The sequence below is a fragment of the Schistocerca serialis genome, chromosome 1, assembly GCF_023864345.2.
Source record: "Schistocerca serialis cubense isolate TAMUIC-IGC-003099 chromosome 1, iqSchSeri2.2, whole genome shotgun sequence".
NCBI classification, from domain to species: Eukaryota; Metazoa; Arthropoda; class Insecta; order Orthoptera; family Acrididae; genus Schistocerca; species Schistocerca serialis.
Genome location: NC_064638.1, coordinates 31,621,914 through 31,630,286, shown reverse-complemented (window position 1 = coordinate 31,630,286; position 8,373 = coordinate 31,621,914). Strand labels below are relative to the sequence as shown.

Sequence of the window (8,373 nt, the reverse complement as noted above, 5' to 3'; positions counted from 1 at the left end):
AATTCTTTTTTCCATATTGTTAAAATAACAAGTCGTTCGAAGAATATGATAACATTTTCGTGGACCAAAATGTACGTAGCTGAAATGAATGTACCAAATGAGCTTATTAACAAAATCGTCAGGAATGCAAAGTACCCATAGCTTGTCATCAATAGTGCAGCGTTTGAACAGTATGTTGTTTCTAACCAGATAATAATGCCGAATCTGTGTGTGTGTCTTTTCATACCATTTGCTTTTGATGTCTTTCCAAATCGGATCTTTATCTTGTTCATGAGCAATGTCCTTTAAAGATGTGGTGATGAAGTTTTCAAAGGCGACTTTCTGAATGTAAAGAATACTGAAATTTTTCTCGAGGTTGCCTTCTGTGTTACTTTTCTGAAGCCCAGCCGGTGCGCGTGACAGTGCGTCCGCAACAATGTTCTCCTTGCCGGGAATGTAGACTATTGTGAAGCGGAATTCTTGCAGAAACAATGCCCAACGTTTTAACCTGTCATGATTTAATTTTGAAGACATAAGAAATTGTAATGCACGATGATCACTGTATACTTTTACGTGCTTACCAGAAAGGAAGAAACGGAATTTGTTAAATGCCCAAACGATAGCTAAAGCTTCTAATTCAGTAACGGAATAATTTTTTTCAGATTTTGTTAGCACTCGGCTAGCAAAAGCAATGGTTTTCTGAACGGTAGTCTCATTTTCTATGGCTTCTTGAAATAAATGGGCATCAAGACCGACTTTAGAAGAATCCGTGCTAAGGCAGAAATCTTGTGACAGATCTGGATGAGCTAGTATTGGCTCGTTAAGTAGCGATTCTTTCAAAGAATTGAATTCCAACTGTGCTTGTTCGTCCCAGTTCCAAATAGTATTTTTTCCAGTGAGAGAACAAAGTTTTGGTGTAACAAGAATTTGCATATTCAGAAAACGACGGTAAAAATTTACGAAACCTAGAAAACTGCGGACTTGTCTTTTTGTGGATGGAACTGGAATGGCTCTGATTGCTTCTAACTTTTCAGGATCCGGCTGAATGCCTTCAGAAGAAATAATATGTCCCAAAAACTTCACTTTTGTCCTACCGAATTCAGACCTTTCCAAGTTAACTGTAATTCCAGATTCTGCAAAAATATGTAACAAACTGTTGAGGATGCGATTATGTTGTTCCCATGAAGCTTCCGCTATTGGAATATCGTCCACATATAAGGTGATGTGACGTTTTAAGAACTCAGGTAATATGGGCTTTAGCCCGCGAATGAATGCTGCCGAAGAAATGTTCAAACCAAAAGGAAGTTTCCGAAACTGATAACAAACGCCGAAACAAAGGAAAGCTGTGTATTTTCTACATTCTGGATGAAGTTCGATCTGATAAAAGCTGGATCTGAGATCAATAGAAGACAACACTTTTACACCATTAAAATTTTGAAGAAGTTCTTCCAACGTTTGCGGCCTGTCTGTTTCAGGAATGATGATAGTATTGATTTGTCTCGAATCTAAGACAAGCCTGATCGATCCATTTTTCTTCTCAACAACATGTAATGGATTGTTGTATGAGCTTACTGCAGGCTCAATAATGCCCTCGTCAAGCATAGATTGTATTTCTGTTCTAACACGGTCCCTATAATGTGCTGGAATTACGTATGGTCTAACACAAAATTTAGTATGCTCACGAACACGAAATTGGTATTGAAATCCCTTGATTGTTCCTGTTTTGTGAGTAAAAACTGTGGAATGTGCTTGTAAAATCTCAAAAAGGTCCTGCCTATCAGTGTCATTACAATTCTCAATTGTTTGAATTTTATTCTGAATTAACTCATTAATTTCAAAAATGCCGTCGATATCATCCCTGTCAGTACTTGCAGAGTGATTGTTAGTGTCAAGTTCCGTCGAAAATTCCGAACTGTTGTCTAACAGGAGGTAAAGCCGATTAATTTCTTCGTCATGGTTTGAGAGCCAATCTTCAAATTTCAAAGCTACTGACTTACCTTCTTTCTCTAAACTTATTTCAGCATCGTCAAAGTTTAAGATTGCTTTGTATTCATTCAAAAACTCTGCTCCCAGTATAATTTCCGTCGACAATAATGGAACAATAAGAAAGTTCATAGAGAAGCTGTGGTTTTGACAACAGAATTCTTAGTTGGTTTGTTGGCGTACATCTACACTTTTGTCCAAAAATTGCACCTTGTAATTTAATCTTACGTAACGGAAGTGTGGGGCAATCGTTCGATTTGTTGCATTTGCTAAAAGCTGTTTCACTAATTACTGAAATGGGACTGCCAGAGTCAAGTACTGCCGTAAATTTTACGTCTTTTACAGTAATGTGAATCACAGGATATGCAATGTTGTTATGTTTTATGTCGTGTTCTTGGAGTAAGATGTCCCTAATGTCTTCCATTTTTACGTAATTACTAGCTACGGCAGCTGCGTCGTTAGTGTCATACGTACGTTTTGTGGCTGCCAGCGGTATGAGTCATAGCCTGTTGTCTCTTTGTTGGCGCGCATCGTTATTGGGGTTTGGAGACCTAACTTCTACAAATTCACCGTGACGAGAGGGCCCTGCTCTGTTTGAATCCCGCCAGTTCTGATGCAATTCAGGTCTGTCGTTACGAACACATCGTCTGTCGTCATGTCGGTAGTTCCTGTAGTTTCTTTCTTGTCGGTTAAGTGGTGGAGAATTTCTCCCTGAATCGTAACTGCGCGCTGGACCGTTGCGTCTAAAGTTATTCTGTCTCCCGTAATAATAATTATTTTGGTTCCCATATTGTCTGTTTCTCTGATTGTCTCTGTGATAGTCACTACCGCGGAGAGGTGATCTTTCCCTGTAATTATTACTACTCTGCCAATGGTTGTCGTACGGGTGGTGTCTATTTTGGTCACGATTTGCGTTGTAAGAACAGACCTGTCGTGTCCAGTTATTGTTTCTGTCGTCACGGAATTGTGACGGATGTGACCTGTAGTGATTGTTTTCCTGTTTTCGCATCCCGCGACTGTCTGTGTCAATTTCCAGTTCTTGTAACAGTCCCTGAAAAGCCTCAGTGTCTTCTTTGCAACGTCCTGCTAAAATAATATGTCGTAAATGTTCAGGTAATTTGATTAAGCAAATGCGGATGAGTTCTGAGGGGCTGTATGGGTTTGACAGGCACTGATTCTTGTGCAACATGTCTTCAAAATATTTCACAAGACTGGAGAATTCAGATTGTTCGAAATGTTTCATCATTATGATGCCATGTTTTACTCGGTCTTGTGTAGCTTGAGACCAATATGCTGAGAGGAAGGCATGGTAAAATTCTCCTTCACTGTGGCAATCGTGAATGACCGATCGCATTCTTACAGCTGGTTCATTCTCTAAGTAGCCACACATAAATCCTAATCTGTGTTCTAACGACCAGTTGGGAGGAAAACAATGAGAGAATTGATGGAGCCATGCTTGTGGATGAATGTCGTTGCCAGAATTCTTAAATGTTTTGAATTTACGTGTAGTAATGAACACCTTATAGTCAAAATCATCATGTCGGCGAGTCGCATATCGGTCATTGTTAGGTCGTGTCGGCCGTTCCATCTCAAAATTCGGTGCACATTGCCAATTTCTTTCATAACTTCCGAAATGCCCTGTGTTATTATTTTGCGGCTTTTCCATATTTCTAAGTCCCTCTTCTCGTGTTGGAGCGCGAGTGTCCTCTGAAATACGTAATTCTTGTATTACCTGTGTCAGCTGATCTTGTACTTCCCGGATTTCTCTTTGGTGTTGCGTATTAATTTGATTCAGATTTTGTTTCAGTTTCCTAATTTGTTCACTCTCTTCTGTGTCATTAAAGACTACCGGTTTTGTGTCATTCAGATTATCATTAACCTTCGTAGATAAATTATTTAGCTGATCCGAAAGTTCAACTACCTTCTCTGATAATGAACTAATTTCCTCCATGTGTCTTTCTGAACCAATTTTCAGAGTATCTACTGTGTCCTTTAAGTTTTCTTGAGTTTTTGCAAGTTGCATAACCGAATCGGTAGATGCAACTGAGTCAAATTTAGCTTGCAAGGTCGCATGATTTTCATGAACAATAGTTTGCAGCTCTTTTATGGCTGCTTCGTGATTCTGTAATGCATTTTCATGCCGCGAAAAAATAGGTTGAAAATGCTCACAAATTTGTGTTTTTACGTCATTACAGACTTTTTGACATTTCGATTCAATGTTATGTAACTCAGTAGTTAAAACTTCATGTGTTTGTTCAAGAGTTTGTTCCAGCTTGACAATCGACAGAAAACGTCTTTAATTCTAATACGGCTGAAGGTCCATGAATTAAATACAACTGCTATAAATATTTTTTTTTTTTTTTTTTGAGACAGAAGGCTCTAGGCTTTACCCTTAAATAGTATTTAAGGCCAAGCGATGTAAGACTTGACTAGTCAGATAGATTAAGCTTTTAAAAGCGGTTGAAGGCCCATGAATTTAAAACAACATAACTACAATAATCTTTCAATAGCCAGAAAGCCCAAGCTTTATGACCAATAAGAAACCTTACTTCAAATGGCTGAAGGCCTTTGTTTAAAAAAAACTGCAACCATTTTTCCAAGGCAGAGGGCCCAAAGCTTTTAACCTTAAATAGTATTTAAGCCCAAGTGATGTAAGATTTGTTACGTAAGAATGCAAAATTTTAAAGCGGCTGAAGGCTCATCATTTTAAGAACAACTACAGTAAATTTGGCTTATCCAGTAGACGAATGCCTGAACTGGAAATGGTATGGCCGAGGTACCCAATCTCCGACTGGATAAACAATATTTTCCTTTTCTGCATTTTAGGCCAGCCTCCCTTAAGACGCTGAATAAAGATTTCAGATTGCGAATGTTTTCCTCCGTGGTTCTCCCTATTACAACGATGTCGTCTAAATAGTTAATGCGTCCATACACTTTGAGTACTAATTGTTTCAAAAACCGTTGGAAAAAGGCGGGAGCCTTGCTATACCAATCATTAAGTGTTTCAATCGATAATGCCCATCTGGCGTGTTAAGTGTAAGAAACCGTTGATATTCTGCATCAAGGGGAAGCTGGAGTATGCATCCTTTGCGTGTATTTTAGACAAGTTTCCACCCTTTTAATTTTGACAATATTTCTTCGTGCTTGGGAATAGGATATGTCTCATTCTCTGATTGGGCGTTGACAGTTACTTTAAAATCACAGGCGGTTCTTCCCCGATGGCTTTCGCAGTATAACTAATGGGGTAGACCACTGCTTAGAAGGAATAGATTCTACAGTTCCAATTGCCGTTACGTGATGCAATTCGTTCTTTACTTGGTCTCAGAGAGCTAACGGCGCGGACTCGAAAGTACCGATGCCACGAATTATGTGTCAGTGCTATGTGCACCTCAACATCGTTTGCGTTGCCAAGTTCCACGGTTAACAGATCCTCATAATCTTGGCAAAGTGTCTCTAGGTCTCTAGGTCTTCGGATACCAGATTCACAGGACCGGCTATTGAAAATCCAAATTTGTGAAAAGAGCGCAGTCACAACAAGTTCCAAGCGGAATCCCTGTTAACAACTGAGAAGGTAGTGTGGTGGGTGACATTATTATATGTCGTTGGCAGTTTGACTTGACCACGTACTGGGACGTCTCTTTCTTTCTTGCAAGGGAGGAGCTCCACATTTCAAATAGGTACTGTAATTCAGAATACTCACGGCTGCGCCGGTGTCTAATTGTAATTAAACTGGTTTCTCTGCAATTCGCACTTCTACAAAATGATTATTGGAGATCTCTTGATGGCCTATAGTGGCTACCAGATAAGCATCCATGTCCAGAATGAGATTTTCACTCTGCAGCGGAGTGTGCGCTGATATGAAACTTCCTCGCAGATTAAAACTGTGTGCCCGACCGAGACTCGAACTCGGGACCTTTGCCTTTCGCGGGCAAGTGCTCTACCAACTGAGCTACCGAACCACGACTCACGCCCGGTACTCACAGCTTCACTTCTGCCAGTACCTCGTCTCCTACCTTCCAAACTTTACAGAAGCTCTCTGCCAGGAAGTTTCATATCAGCGCACACTCCACTGCAGAGTGAAAATCTCATTCTGGAAACATCCCCCAGGCTGTGGCTAAGCCATGTCTCCGCAATATCCTTTCTTTCAGGAGTGCTAGTTCTGCAAGGTTCGCAGGAGAGCTTCTGTAAAGTTTGGAAGGTAGGAGACGAGGTACTGGCAGAAGTGAAGCTGTGAGTACCGGGCGTGAGTTAAGCATCCATCGGTTGGGCAGGAGGCTGTCTTGCCCGACGGGACTTGTGACGCGCAGAAGATAAATGGTCGTTGGAAGATCAGTGTTCGCAATAGGCCCATCTGTCAAGACAGTCTTCACGTTATGTTATTTAAAACAATCCGGACAAGACGGCAACCGTTTCGCTACCCAAGACCGGTCTGATCGGTTCGAACGGTGTGGAGGACGTTGTGTAAGTAGGCTGTTTAGGTTTTCTTATTGGTAACGCCACGTAGCGCTCTGTGTGAGAATCACTGGCTGTGCTGTGTGCAGTCTGTGGCTACTTTGCATTGTTGTCTGCCATTGTAGTGTTGGGCAGCGGCAGCTGGATGTGACCAGCGCGTAGCGTTGCGCAGTTGGAGGTGAGCCGCCAGCAGTGGTGGATGTGGGGAGAAAGATGGCGGAGTTTTGTAATTTGTCATGAACTGCTATATATATTATGACTATCAAGGTAAATACATTGTTTGTTCTCTATTAATATCTTTCATTTGCTAACTATCCCTATCAGTAGTTAGTGCCTTCAGTAGTTTGAATCTTTTATTTAGCTGGCAGTAGTGGCGCTCGCTGTACTGCAGTAGTTCGAGTAATGAAGGTTTTTGTGAGGTAAGTGATTTCTGAAAGGTATAGTGTAATGTTACTCAGGTCCATTCTTTTGCAGGGATTTTTGAAAGTCAGATTGCGTTGCGCTAAAAATATTGTATGTCAGTTTAAGGACAGTCATGTATAATTCTTCAAAGGGGACGTTTCATATGTCGACCCTTAGGCGAGGATACCTCACTGGAATCTTCTGATTTTTTCTTGTAGTTTGTGTAATTAGTGTAGATTTTGTTTATTGCTAGCGCGTAATTGTAGAGAGAATTTCCTTTATAGTTGTAGTTTTTCATTGTTGTACAGTAAAACAGTTGTGGCATGCATGTAGATTTGCAGCAAGTATTTCGCAGCTGCGCTTGCAATTAACTAGATATTATTTTCAGTGCTATGTTAATGTGTTCCCCTATTTTTGCTCTTCAAATTGTGTTTTTCTGTGTTGTCGTGTGAAATATTGTGACAATAATGGCGTGTGAAAAACGTAATACTAGGCTCCAAAGTAAATTGAGAAATGACAGTGAAAACGAAAGCAGTGTGTTAGCGCCACCGAGTAATGAATTAACTGATGTTCAAAGTAGTAATTTGGTAATTGTGCATAGGGAAATGGAGCGGGCGACAAACAATGGCGTAGGCAGTGAAACAATTAGTGAACAGGGAAGCATTATCGATCGATCGATCGGCAACAGCTCGCCTCAGGACTCGGGAATGACAGAACACAATATTGCAAATACTGTAAACTCAGGTTTTGGGTTCTCGCCGTTTTCTCAAATGAGTCAAGAAACATTTTCTGCTTGTCAAAATGTGAATGTTGCCGGTGCAACTTCACTGCCGAAAAGCACTGAGGAACATGTTTCAGACACCAGTGCATTGTTATTACAATTAATGCAACAAATGGGACAAAAGCTTGAAAAGTTAGACACAATGGAACAACACCAGAGACAAACACAACAACAGTTAGACACAGTGGAACAAAATCTTAAAAAGTTAGACACAATGGAACAAAATCTTCAAAAAGAAAAAGATTGGTGGACTTTTCCTTCGAATTGTATGTTGTCATAATGTCCCGAATTTATAATGTGTGCGCCACTCATATTCAGTGCGGTGGCCACGTGTTGACAAAAGCCGTTAAATAAAAGACATAAAGAAAATGTGGTATTGCCAGTGCGTAGTGTACAGTCAGAGTTCTGTAAATTACTGATAGTCAGATGCGTGTTTCCGTTGCGTATTAATCATATGGGAGGATAACTTGTAACTTAAGTGTGAGTACTAGAGTTCATGTTACTCGATAAATAAGAATGAATCCACTCGCTTGGCAGACCACTCATCTTGCAGGCCTGACTGCTTGATGCCACAGTATGAGTAAGGCATGTGCATGCCTCTCATAATTTCGACCCTGCCAGGAAATTTTGCTGTTAGGTTTATTGCTGTTAAGATTTTTTTTTGACGTAATATATTGTGATAGCGCTAAGAAGTAAAATGTTTTCTGTTAGCAATTTCTTTCTGGATTTGTGAGGATCTTTTATTTTTTTATGTAATTAATTGCTATATCGGCCTA

General features: G+C 40.3%; 1 non-coding gene across 1 annotated transcript; it reads right to left on the bottom strand.

Moving 5' to 3' along the window:
• Nucleotides 1–5,846: 5,846 nt before the first annotated feature.
• On the bottom strand, nucleotides 5,847–5,921 carry Trnas-cga (transfer RNA serine (anticodon CGA)). The gene has a single exon. It is a non-coding gene; the product is annotated as a tRNA-Ser (tRNA).
• Nucleotides 5,922–8,373: the final 2,452 nt, after the last annotated feature.